The sequence below is a fragment of the Salvia splendens genome, chromosome 6, assembly GCF_004379255.2.
Source record: "Salvia splendens isolate huo1 chromosome 6, SspV2, whole genome shotgun sequence".
Lineage (NCBI taxonomy): Eukaryota > Viridiplantae > Streptophyta > Magnoliopsida > Lamiales > Lamiaceae > Salvia > Salvia splendens.
In genome coordinates, this window is record NC_056037.1 from 17,096,599 (window position 1) to 17,110,973 (window position 14,375).

Genomic DNA, 14,375 nt, shown 5'->3' on the forward strand with positions numbered 1-14,375 from the left:
GTTAAGGTCTTGGTTCCTTAACGTCGATCGGCGACTTACTCGCTCGGCGATCGAAAGCAATTCCGGCGTCCTACTCGAGGATCGGCGGCGATCTAGTCGCGGCTGTGCGCGGAGCTCCTCCGTCGGGCAGCGGCGTGCTAGGGTTTATAGAATAACTCACGTTGAATTGATGGCAAAATACTATTTCATTCATTGATTTCTAAAAAGATAACAGTATATCCTATTTATAATGCTACTGACTTAATGAACAAGAAAACAAAGATATAGAAAAAGATATGCTAAATCCCTATAATATCTAAACTAAATAATAATAATAGAGGTTCGTATCACACGTTCTCTCCCTCTCTGCATAATCTTTCCGTCAAAGCTCTGCCCACGCCTTACTCCCGTTCGCCGGAGCTCTGTTGCTAGCGGTGCTGCTACTTCTGAGACGAAGCCGTTTTATCTTTGGGGACAACACGCCAAACCGTGAGCACTATCGATGCGTATCTCGTCTTGCGGAAAGAGGACTCCTTGTAAGTGTAGATAGTGTGTTTCTTAAAATGACGTTTATGAATAATAAACTGCAAATTAAACAGTATGAATGATGAATGATTGTTTCGTCACTTTCACAGAGAAAGATAATGTAAAATACATGGAAAACGTTTATAACGAGCGCTTATGCCTTTCTCCAAGGGTAGTATTAAATCCATTGGGGGAATGTACAATTTGAATAGATTTTTGTTATTATTCAAAATGCTCAAGCCTTGGGGTAAGGCTGACTGCATGGTAGTAGAAAAGAGCACAAGCATAGTCTCACAAACAACAAATACTACCATGATAACGAAGTATTCTTCAATTGGTAAGACGTTTCCCTTCCAGCCAATAGATTTGTGGGTTTGAATCATCACGAATTCATGAGAGTAGAAGAAAAACCATTATTGATCCTCTTTAAAAAAAAATACTACCATAAACAAAACCAAGACAAAATGAGAGAGCAAGAACACAACATTTGAATAGAAATTATTAACGAAATAAGATTTTGTTGACTATCGATATTTCAAACCAATGTAGAAGAACCAATACATCCCTTAATTTCTTTCACTAGCATGCATGATAGATTGTAGGAGTAGTATTTAACTAAAAAGTAAAAAAAAGGTGTGCTTTTATGAAGTTTAATTAAAGTATAAATTTTTGTTATAGATATACACGTGGCATAATAGCGTGTGCTTAATTACATAGACTAAGCCCTCTCATGCGAGAAATATATCCACTTTTATTTTCATTATTATATCAAATTACACATCTATTTTTCTTTTAAAATACACACGCATGTTCGGATCATCGACTGCAACAGTAGTTTTAATATTATTCACTTTGAGATTCGTACGGATTTATTTTTGGATTATTCCCAAAAAGGCCTCAAACTAATTGGTATTGGACAAAAATTATATACATCTTCCAACTTTCCTCAAACTCCTAATGTGGGATGAGTTTGTACTCAACAAACCTCCTCCTCAAACCAGGTCACATTGGGAACGGACGCATTTGACACATCGTGACATTACAGGCCCGACTTGAACTTGATTCATCTTGGGCCCCACTTGATTTGGCTTTGATACCATTTGTTCGGATTGTCGACTGCAACAATAGTTTGATATTGTTCGCTTTGGGTCAAGCCCACACGGATTTATTTTTGAGTCACTTCCAAAAATGCCTTAAACTAATTAGATTAGACAAAAATTATATACACCTTTCAATTTCCTTTAAATTTCCGATATGGAATAGGTTTGTACTCAATAACAGATAAACACTTTAACTTCTATTACTATGGGATATGGACTTCCAACAATTTTTCCATTATAGAAAAACGATATACGTAAATAGTATTATGATTACATAATTCATATCGTACACATCAAGATAAATGATCCAATTTAAAAATTATAATATTGGTCATAAAAATGACATGCTGAATTAATTGTTGACCATGTCACCTTCATAATTATGAAGCTCGATATTTGATGAAAATTACATCTAAAAAATCAATTTCATTTTTTAGTGATACCTAACAATTCATTCATAAATTAAAGGAGTCTGACATCTTTTATGAGATAGAAAGTGTATGTAAAATCCCTTTTGAAAAGATGGTTGGACCGTGTGATAATTCATTCATAAATTAATCCCAAACATAATTGTATCGCTTTCTCATATTCTATGGCCCCGATACCATTTAACATGGTATCAGAGCATGATGAGACAATAAAATGAAGTCATCACTGTCTCTAAAACAGCCGAAAACACTACCCCCTAGAAATCCGATTCAGATGAATTCTTAAAACAATTTGTAAATCTCATGCGCAATAGTTTTGCCATGGTAAATCTGAAAGCCTGAACCAGCCATAAAAAACGTGCAGTACAAAGTCGACACCACCGTCTATCGATAGGACTCAAAATGAAGAGTGAGAACTACCATTGTGGGTAATTCTAATGAAGACGACTATTTGCATAAGGGGGTTGATTTTTCACAACAAAAGAGTCCCAACCCCGCAACTCCCTGCAAGTATTTCTTGGGAATAGAGGTTCTACGGTCACCTACTGGAATCATTTTTAGGTAGAAGAGATACATACTTGATATCTTAGCTGAAATAAGGTTACTAGATTGAAAGACATTTGCCACACTGATTCCTGTGAATCACGAGCTAAAAATTGAGGAAGGAGCCAAGTTGGCAGACTTATTTAAGTATTAGCGTCTAGTTGGAAAGCTTATATAATTATCCAATACTAGGCTAGATGTCTAAACGAACTGTAAGGTATTTAAAGGGATCGGCTTGGCATGGAATACTATTCAAGAAGCATGAGCATATGAAGGCGCATGGATTCCCATATGCAGATTGGGCAGGAAATTTGGTGGACAGAAGATCGATCGTTGGGTATTTTACCTTTGTAGGCAGAAACCTGATAACTTGGATGAGTAAGAAATAGAAGGTAGTGACACTATCAAGTACAAAAGCAGAATTTCAAGAATTGGAGAATGACCTAACAAATATATTATGGTTGAGAAAGTTGCTTGGAGAAATCGGCTTCCCTCCAGCAAAGTGTCAATTATACTGTAAAAAGAAAGAAACAATAAGTATCTCAGAAAATTCAGTTCATCACAATAGAACTACTAAACACGTGGAAGTAGACCGACACTTCATCAAGGAGAAGATTGAAAATGAGATTGTGGTGTTACCATTTGCAAGGTCAGAAGACCAACTAGTAGATATTCTTACTAAGACGGTGAGCACTAGAAGCTTCGAAGAGATACTGTGCAAGTTATATATTGGAGACCCTTGTACTCAAGAGAGTGTTAAAAAATAGAAATATTACAAGGAATGAATCAAGATCAATCAACAATAACAATAGGCATTCTCGATATCTTGTTACCAATAGATACACATATTACCTTGTAAGTAGATATGTAAAATCCCTATATTCGTGTCATAATTCATTTAGAAATTATTCCCAAACCCAATTGTGTTAATTTCTCTTTTTCTATGGCTTCGATATCATTTAACAAATTCGCGGAGAGAAACTTGTCACGATGTTCCCTTTGTTCCACTTATTTATATTTGTGGAGAAGGTAAAAAGCAAATTATGTCTCCATTATAAAATATTAGTTATCTAATATTTCATTTTTTTTATTACGTTAACCCAATTACATACAATTGGCGTTGGAAATCAAAGTTGTGTAAACTGATATTCCTACTAAATATATTTCAGGTTTTCAATTTTATTTCAGTTATCCTTTGCATTTCCGTAGTAGGAAACTCATCATAGATAATTAATGGAATGTAGACCCAAATTTTATGAAATATACTTTTTATAATAACGGAATATAATGAGTTAGTGGAACGTGACGTTCATATACTAAAATAGCAAAAATGAAATTAGACATTTATCAGGAACCATCTAAATAAGAAAATAAAAAATATTTAATGAGGACCATATGGAGTAGGGATGTCAATGTAACCCGAAACCCGCGGGCCGACCCGAATAACCCGATAAAAACACAGGGTTAGGTTTGCAATTTCGCAGCCCGAATTTGAAATCGGGCTATTCGAGTTGACCCGGTCGGGTCGTCGGGCTAGGCGGGCTGACCCGATCAGGTTACGGGTCGGCCAGTCGGGTTAAAGGCTTCTGCACAGCGCGCAGTCTTTGTAATGGGCACAACTTTCTCTACAAAGCTCCGATTGAAGCGTACAAGATACTCACGCGAAGATCTTTCAAAGGCGAAGAGAATGATATGCATTATGGGCTTATCGGACTTCAAAATCGCGAGAAACATTGACTCGAACAAGGCTGCTGCACATCCACATATTTTGTGTACATTTTTCTAATCCATTTTCTATCAATTCTCACCAAACATGTAAACATACCAAAATATAGAAATATAATCAAAATCATCCAAGACAACTCTCTAAAACCATGTAAAATCCAAATACGTCAACCGACTATATAAGATCACGAAAAAAATCATTGTGTGGTTCATGGATTCATAAATACTCGTATATAAAAGCTTTCTTTTAGTATATTTCCAATATATTAGTGCAAAGTGTTTTGGCGTCGTTTCGTCATTGAATTATGCGTACTTTGATGATTCTTAAAACAAAGATACATCAGTATTTGACTTATCTACAGCTGAAATAAATTAAATTTGACCAATCATAATTCAAGAAAACTTTAGAGTTACTCCAATTAGCTAGCATCTTGATAATTCACTCTTTAACAATTCAAAATATTTTTGTTACATCTACGCTCCACCTCTCACGTTATGAAAATTTTATTCAATTTTCTAAGAATTGATTTATGTTTGAATTTTGAAACAAAGTGTTGATTTATGTTTTAAATGCATATACATAAACATACTATTGATAGATATTTTGTAAATAATTACGTAAATATGTAATAAATAAGTTGTTTTAATTTGAAAAACTTAATCTTTTTTTAAAGAAAATTAAAAATACGTATTTCATTGTTGCATGACTAATTAAAAATATGTATATAATTAAAAAAATTAAAAAACGTATTATTTTTTTGAAAATAGTAAAAAACTAAAAATACGCATTGGCCCAAATAACCCGATGGGGTTAGCCCGAAACCAGAAGGGTTAGAGTAGGGTTGAACTTTTGTAACCCCAAAAAGGCATAACCCGAATAGCCTGTACCCGAATGGCCCGACAACCCGTTTGGATTGGCCCGAACCCGAACAAGTTGGCACGATTAACATCCCTAAATTATGGAGTATCAGTATACTTTTTGTTTATAGTTTAAAGTCCTATTTCGACTCAGTGCAAGTGTTAAGAAATACATGAAGGAAAGTTAATAAAAAATTATTAGGAAGTGGTTTTTATTTTGAAATACTAATTTATTATAGAATAGGAGTGTAATGATTTAATATAGCAGTATAAAGTCTAATTACTCTAAATGAAAAAAAAAACTCAAAATAACAAAATAAGATATAATTACATGGACGAATGAGTACGTCTTAATTGATCAATAACAAGCGATCTTCCTTGAAATATACTGCATTATATTTTTTCACTATCGAGATACACCATGACAAGAGGAGCGGTCGTAATAAAAATTAGTAGGAGTACTACATTCATCCATAATAAATAATTTATTTTTTTCTATTTTGGTTTGTATATAAAAATTAACCTATTTCTACTTTTTGGTATTATGGTCCACTATAGTTTTTTCATGGATAATTTGCCATAACAACATCTAGTTTAGCCAACTCCTTGACAATCTCGCAACTTAAGAAAATATACAATTATATTACTATAACTTTATATTCTTCTTAATTGTTTCATTGATTTAGATTTTGGAAATATTTTATATGGTTTGGAAGCCAAAATATTCTAGCATAATCTTATATTCTTATAATTTTCGTACTAAAATTAATGCTTTTGTGAGGATATACAAATTTGCAAAATAAATCATGGATTTCAGAAAATGAGTGCAGAAAATGAAATGTGTCTATTAAGGCGGAACGGAGGGGAGCCGGGAGGGGAGGGAGTAATTGGCTATTTTAAAAATTGTGTGATTGACCAAATTTGTCTAAATTTTGTGAATTTTTTCATTTTTACTCTTATTTATATTTATGTACTTTGAATAATAATACTTCAATTACTATTTTATTTTATCAAAATTTAATTAAAACTGATATCATTTATTACTAAAATTAAATATGACGAGCAAAGATAGTACTAATGTAAATGCAGGAAGATATGATATTGAATTATTGATAATGAAATGAAACCTTTGAGTTTCGAGGTGGTTGAAGAAGGGTAGTTGGGCTGTTGGGGTAAATAAGAACTCTAATTTTTGGTCCCGAAATTCTCAGCTACCCATTTTTTATTACTTAGGAATTCTATATTTTTACGTCACTATCATGAAATCTATTCTATGAAAATAAAGGAATTGTTTTCAGTTTCAGAAACCAAGTAAATATTTTTCGGCCATCTTTAGATTATTATAATTACTATAAAAACAAAGCACATAATTCTTGACAGCCACCTTTTGTCTTTTTTAGAAAGGGATGATTCTGTATAAATAAAATTGGTTGTAGTTTATTCCATACTATTTTTTTAAAAGGGAAATAACAAATTACTATGAGTAAAAAAAAAATCATTTTCCATCGGTGATATCTTCAGGCAAATTTATGGCAGCATTTAAAATTTTGGTCATAGATAAAGAGTAACATAATTGAGTATTAATGTGACGACTAAATGACTTCATTTTGAGTTTTAAGAAGCTAGAAAAAATATTAAAAAATAAAATAAATTTGGTCAAATGTGATTTTTTTAAAAATTTTATAATCTATCATCAATATTTGAAATGTACATTAAACTAAAATTTGGTCAAAGGTGATTTTATAAAGAAATAAACCTTTTTCAAAATGATTTGCTATTATTTGGTTTCCATTTGATATAATTAAGTAGAATTACTATGATATGTTTGTGAATTGTGAGTGTATGAGCCCACATGTTCTGTTGATATGATCTTAGAGCGAGCCATGTTAGAATATGCAGTGCGTGGAGAGGAACGACGACGGCAAAAACAATTATAGTCATCAGTCCCTAGGCCAATATGGCATCGGCAGCGGGTCTTCCATGAGAACACCATGGCTGCCCAACGGCTGTACTCGGACTACTTTGCCGAGAAGTCACGGTGAGGTCCGACGGTTTTCCGCCAGTATTATAGAATGCGTCAAGATCTTTTCTTTCGCATTGCTAACACGTGGCGTCACGTGATGAATACTTCCTGCAGTACACCGATGCCAGCGGCAGAGTCAGACTATAGACATTGCAGAAGTGCACGACTGCACTAAGACAGTTGGCTTATGGAGGAGCGACAGATATGTTCGATGAGTATCTCCATGTCATCAACACTGGGCAGCAAATGTCTGAAGAAATTATGTCAAGAGTCGTGGAGACTTTCAGAGACACTTACTCGCGGAAGCTGAACGCTGCCGATTGTCAGTTCCTGTTGGATTTGCACGGGAGGATGCACGGATTTCCTGAAATGCTCAAAAGCATAGACTGTATGCATTTGGCATGGAATAATTGTCCGACCGCGTGGAAATGTCACTTCACGAGTGGGTTCAAAGGCCCGCATCCTATGATGATTCTCGAAGCCATTGCTGAACAACAGTTATGGATATATGACATGCTTACTTCCGTGTAACCGGGTCAAACAATGACATCAACGTATTGAACTCATCGTCTTTCTTCAACGAGCATGTCGTGGTAGAAGCCCGACCATCGACTTCACTATCAACGACAACTAGTATCGTATGTGGTACTACTTGGTTGATGGCATGTACCCGAAGTGGCCCCTATTTCTGAATATGATCACTTGCCCTACATATCCGAATAGAACTTTCTTTGCTCAAATGCAAGAGGTTGCGTGGAATGATGTGGAGTGGACATTTGGTGTGCTCCAAACGCGTTGGGCAATAGTTAAAGGCCCCAACGCATTTGTTCGAGGGAAAGTGTATCGGTGATATCATGTATGTCTGCATCATCATGCATAACATGATAGATTGATAGTCGAGGATGAATGTGAATTAGTCATCAATTAGGGCGATGAAGACACTGCTGGACCAAGCTTCGGTGTTGCCCGCGGCCCCAACATCGGGGTATACCGCACGCTGCAGTCATGTGCTTCGTGCCTTTGTACTACCCGCAAGGAAGACGCCCATACTCGCATCCAACGCAATATGATTGATGAAATTTGGGGCACGCATTTGTACTTTTTTAAAGTTTGTTTCTCATTGTATTTTTTCAGTATTTTAATATTACGAAGATTATCATATTATATTATTTTGGTATTTTCATTTATTTTACTTAATAATGTATCAACATTATTCTCTATCTTACTTTACTATTTCTCCACTTTAACTATTTGTTATTATTTTTATAAAACGGGTGCGCAAAAATAACCGTGACTCTTAAAGTGGGATGAAGGGAGTATTATTTTATTAGTACTGCTAATTTATTGTGGTTGAGAAACCGTGAAATGCTAACTTTGGGGAAAATACTAACTTATTTTATGAATGAATATTGTTACTTATTAAGTTAAAACACTAGAATCCTAATCTTACAAATTTGGGTGTGTTGTCAATGATATTTAAACTCAATGGGATTTCGTAAGCTTAAGAGCTAGGATGCCTTACTGTATAATCTTCGAGAGATGTTTTAATGTGATAGGTCATAGTAAAATTAAAATAATTACATTAATGAGAGAACCAATATTTCTTCACATTTTTATTGGGTTAATTAGAGTGTACCAATGTTTAAAATGAATTTCATTTATTCATAATTTCAGATTTCTTCAAACTTTTATCTTTCTATTGCCTAATCACTTTCTAATACTAACAAAATCTAATTTATAGTACTTCATCTGTCTCATAGTAGATGTCACACTTGGGAGATAGTACGAGATTTTAGGAGATGTTATTTTGTGTGTTAAGTGGTTAGAGAAAATATAATTTTATAATTGATGTGAGAGAGAACTTTTTTCAAAAGAGGAAATATGATATCTTTTATAGGACAAACTAAAAAGGAAAGTGTGACATCTATCATGAGACAGAAGGGGAACTATATAGTATATACCATTATTGTTGATTTGACCTATACCTAATTAGAGTCTTAATGGCATCACAACAATCTTCGATTTTTATTTTATCAAAATTATTCTTTGATTTATTCATAATTTCATATATCACTTATTTAAATATATTCGATCTCGCATCTTTTTTTTAATAATTCATTTGGTATTTGCCTCGTCATCTTAATTCGTCGTAGTGTTGCACTATAATTAACGATTTTATATTATTGAACCTACTAAAGTATGAAGTCTTTCATTTGTATCCAATAAAAGTTACTTCTATTCAGTGGCGGAGCCAGAAATTTTGCGGTGGGGGACCCAAGAATAGACGTCACCACGGTTCGGGAACCGGCGGTTCACGGTTCGGAACCGCCAGTTCCGGTTCAAGAAAAGCTTGAACCTGAACCGGCCCGTCCAAGGTTCGGCCGTTCCGGTTTTTGAACCGTGAACCGGCGGTTCATCGCAACCGCCGGAATCGCCGGTTCCGGGTTGGTTCGGCTAGTTCATGGAATTTTTTTTAACATTTTAATTCAAGTAAAAACTGTAAATATACTTGCATAAATAAAATTAGAATAATGCGATGTACAAATGCAATTTTATTGATACAAATTACAACTTTAAAATTATAAATTACAACTTAAAATTTACAAATTACAACTTAAAAATTATAAATTACAAAAGACTTAAAGTCTTGATTACAATTTACAAATTACATTTTCGAAACAAATGGGAGAAAAAAAATAAAGGAAAAGGACTTGAGCTCAACTTAAACAACTTGAGAGAATGAGGATGGAGAATAGAGAAATTGAGATTGAGAAGAGAAATTCTTATTAACACAAGAATGAGGTGAGTAGAAATGAAGAGGATGGGGTATTTATAGGGGAAAATTGTGATTAAATAAAAAACAAAAAAAAAATTTCAAATTTCAAAATTTTGAAAATCCGACTGAACCGCCGGTTTTTCGGTGGAAACCGCCGGTTTCGTCAACGGTTTTCTGACGAAAACCGGCCCGGTGGAACCGGCGGTTCCGGTCACGGTTCGAACCGCCACCGAAGGTTCCGGTTCCGAACCGCCGGTGACGGTTCCGGGCCGGTTTGGTTTGGTTTGAGGACCTCTACCCAAGAAGAAAAAAAATTTAGCTCTGCCACTGTTAATAGTTATAGGTATCTCTCGATGGTTTTATAATTGGAATTAGTCGTGGTAAGTCCCTTATATGTTTTGCCTTTTTTCCATCATTTAGAATTAGAAGATCTTAACATTAAAGCTATGTTTTCAGATATGTGCATATCAAGCAAATTTAATCTAATCGAGAATAATTGATATAAGCATTTTGTGATTACCTTTAAAAGAATATTACCTAGTAATAAAATTAAGTTTTTAATAAGTAAAGCAAATTGCTCAATTGTACATAATAGAAAATTTTGATGAAACTATTAATTATATTACAATACCAACAAAAAAATGTTTAAAATATAGTATATTACAATGTTTACAAATCATTGAACAAATAGCATCCTTTCAAACTATAACCATTAAAAGTCATTAATTAAATAGGGAGTATTAATTAATATTCATATAAAGGTAGACATGTTGTGAATGGGCCTTTCCGCAGCCCATAAAAGCCCATCAACAGGAACACTTTATATTCCATGTCGGCCCACATCTAAGCAGGCCAACCTCTTTTTTCATCTTCTAAAAATAGTACATAATCTCTAATACTATGATTAGTGTTATTCATCTCATCTACTCCATCGGTCTCATTTTAGGAGTCTCATTTGAATTCAGCACAAGTTTTAAGAAATGTAAAAAAAGTTTGTGAAGAAAAATAGTAGATTGCGGATCCTACTTTTATATATTAGTTATATATAATAAAATGTGAGTGTAAAAAGTTAGTCAAATGTGAGGTCTATTGCCATTTATGGAATATTTCAACAGAAACTTCTAAAGTGTGACAAAAAAAAAGGTAAACCGGGACCTAAAGTGGGAAAGGGGAGTACATGAATTCAATTATAATACACCCCAAAATCTATATGGCTATAGATAACTGACAATTTTCTTCCAAAATTGAGGCTTTTGTAAGTGAAAATGTTAAACATGAGGTGATGATATATTTGTAAGTTGCTGGAAATTAGATATAAAAACTACTACTCCATAATTAATCATATCTTAAATAGTTACTAGTACTAACTACTATGTTGTCTCTACAATTTCAAGACTTGCTGGTCAATCCAAGTTAAATTGACCCAAGGCAAATATGGAGCTTCACACATGATTTCTTAATTAAAAATTCAATTAGTGAGAAGGCACAAAAGCAGTGCGACAAGAATATAGAGAGAGACTTTATGTTGTAAGTATGCATATTAAAGATTTTGTATTGCAGGTGAGTCCATTGCCATTGAGAGAATGAGAGCTAGGTAGCTAGAGAGGTCCCCCTTACCTAACTTGCGTGTGTGTGTGATTGTGATGAAAGTACAACACTACAATGAAAATCGTGTGGACAGGGATAGGGACGGGGTAAAAAATTCCTTCATATTTCTTTTTTGAGTTAACTACGCAAATGGTCTTTGAACTATGCCTTTTACACACGCCAATGGTCCTTGAACTTTAAAAATATCTTAGATAGTCCCTGAACTAAGGGATAATCACATTTTTAATATTTTTTCACTTTTCTTCTAATTTTATACCAAAAATACCCCAAAAAGCTTGGAGGGTATTTTTATCCATAAATCATGAATATCAAATTTTTGAATGATTTTCTTGTGGGATAGATAATAAGGTATGTTTATTAATCGTTGTAAATTAATTAGGAAGTGATCCATAACTATTTTACAACATTATTTTTGAATTTGGATTCTCTATTTTAAGTAGGTAGGTCATGTGTGTCAATAATCATCCAAGTTAAATGTTGGAAGAGAATCTAGAAGATTTACAAGTAAGATCAAATTCATTGACGCCAATCTTTCTAGCGGTAATAAAATACAGATTTGTACGAACATTTTATTTGAATATTAATATTTTTTTAATTTAAAAGGTGAAAAAATTCGCAGAAGTAGCTGATTAAATTGAGAATAACAATAATGAATTAATACCCGTCTATTAATTGATGTCAATCTTTCTATCTGTAATAAAATTTAGATTCACACGAACAGTTTATTTAAATATTAATAAAATTTTAAAATTTTAATGTGGAAGAATTCCTTGCTTGCTTAAAAAATTCTATACGGAGGTATTAATTCATTATTGTTATTCTCAATCCAAGCAAGTTAGGAATGAAACTAATTTTCTCAATCCAGCCAATATTAGTACAAATCAATGCGTCCCTTCAGGGACATCCGATAAAATTGGAACGATACAGAGAAGATTAGCATGGCCCATGCGCAATGATGACACGCATAAATCGAGAAATAGTACAAATGAATGAACTAGTTAGGAATGAAATTAATTTAGAAATATGAAATGAATATGGGAATTGAATAGAAAATTTTCGGATCTTATAAATTTAAATTTAAATAAAATACAATAACTAATAAAATAAAATATTTCGATTTTATTTACAGGTAAAGAGACAATTTAAGTAATTGTTTTATAGTGTCGATACTTGACCTTCTTTAATTAATGAACCTACGTTTCTCCAACGAAAAAAGTCATCGAAAGAAGATAAAAATGAAGTTAAATAGTTATGGATCACTTCCTAATTAATTTACAACGATTAATAAACATAAGTTATTATCTATTACACAATAAAATCATTCAAAAATTTGATATTCATGATTTATGGATAAAAATACCCTCCAAGCTTTTGGGGGTATTTTTGGTATAAAATTAGAAGAAAAGTGAAAAAATATCAAAAATGTGATTATCCCTTAGTTCAGGGACTATCTACAATATTTTTAAAGTTCAGGGACCATTGGCGTGCAAAAGACATAATTCAGGGACCATTTGCGTAGTTCACTATTCTTTTTTTTACATTGAGATTGACCGGGCGCGGATACTGATAAAATGCAAACTCTAAATATTGTAAAAATCTCCAAACTATGATCTGGACCGTTAGAAAATGTCAACAGATAGACAAAATAACAATAACAAAAAATGTCAACATAATATGAACACAAGTCAGCGCAGCATTAACCGTTGACAATGTGTTGACATTTTTCATTGCTACTTCTATTTTGTCATCTATTAACTTTTTCTAACTGTCCAGATTATAGTTTAAAATTTATACAATATTTAGAGTTTGCATTTGATCACATCCTGCCATTCCATTATCCTCCCTAAAGTTAAAAGACCCAACTCGTAATTAAGCAACTTAATTGGCTATCTAGCTAGTTTACTGACTAAACAAAAAGGGGGTGGTTGGCGATTGGGGATTGTTTAATCAACTAAAAAGGAATTAATTGAAATAATAAACAGATAATGACGTTTTGGAAACTCGCAAGAATGATAAATGAGCAATAGAAAGGAAAATATTGCATAAAATCTCCCAAGAAATTCAATATTTGAACAACATGTTTAATTAATCTAATACATGCTATGAATGATCCAAATAATATTGCTACATATAATTGAATTGGTTCTCCTGATTATACAAATATAATTATCATTGCTAAATGTTAAAAGAAATTGTCCATAGATTATTAGATTGGAAGAATTCTAACTTGATGGACAACAAATTTGAAATAATTAGATCAGAATATACTTTACTGTAGATTATCATATGACATTTGAAATGGTAAATGTTTTTTTCCACAAATCATGGCAACTCCCGCTAATATTTTTGGTACACTTAGCACAAATGTATAAATCCGTATTTGGTTCATTAAAAGATAATCGCGATGAACATCATTTAAAACAAATGGCCAATATTTTAATAAATGAATATAGTACACAATTTATTTGAGGGTGGTGGAGATACAAGATGAGATGGTACGTGAGATTGAATAGACTTTAAAAATTCAAGTTTCATATGAATATTGTAGGGATTGTCAAAAAGATACTAAAGTCCCCGAGTCCCATTTTGAATAGAGAAAACTAGTCCAAAATATTTGAATTATATTTGAATTCGGCATTAAGAGTTATATTTGAATTCGGCACGAATTTGAAAAAATATAAAGCAAAGTAAATAGATAAAGATAGTGGAATGTGAGATCCATTTTTACATATTACTCTAATTTTATAATAGAATGTATAGTCTTTAAAAATATTACTGGGTAGAACTTTGATATAATACTGATGAAATAA

The 14,375-nt window shown here is 33.0% G+C and overlaps 1 non-coding gene across 1 annotated transcript; it reads left to right on the forward strand.

Annotated features, from left to right (window-relative positions):
- The first annotated feature begins 12,453 nt into the window (after window positions 1-12,453).
- LOC121810131 lies at window positions 12,454-12,556 on the forward strand. Its single transcript, XR_006052389.1, has one exon. It is a non-coding gene; the product is annotated as a U6 spliceosomal RNA (small nuclear RNA).
- Window positions 12,557-14,375: the final 1,819 nt, after the last annotated feature.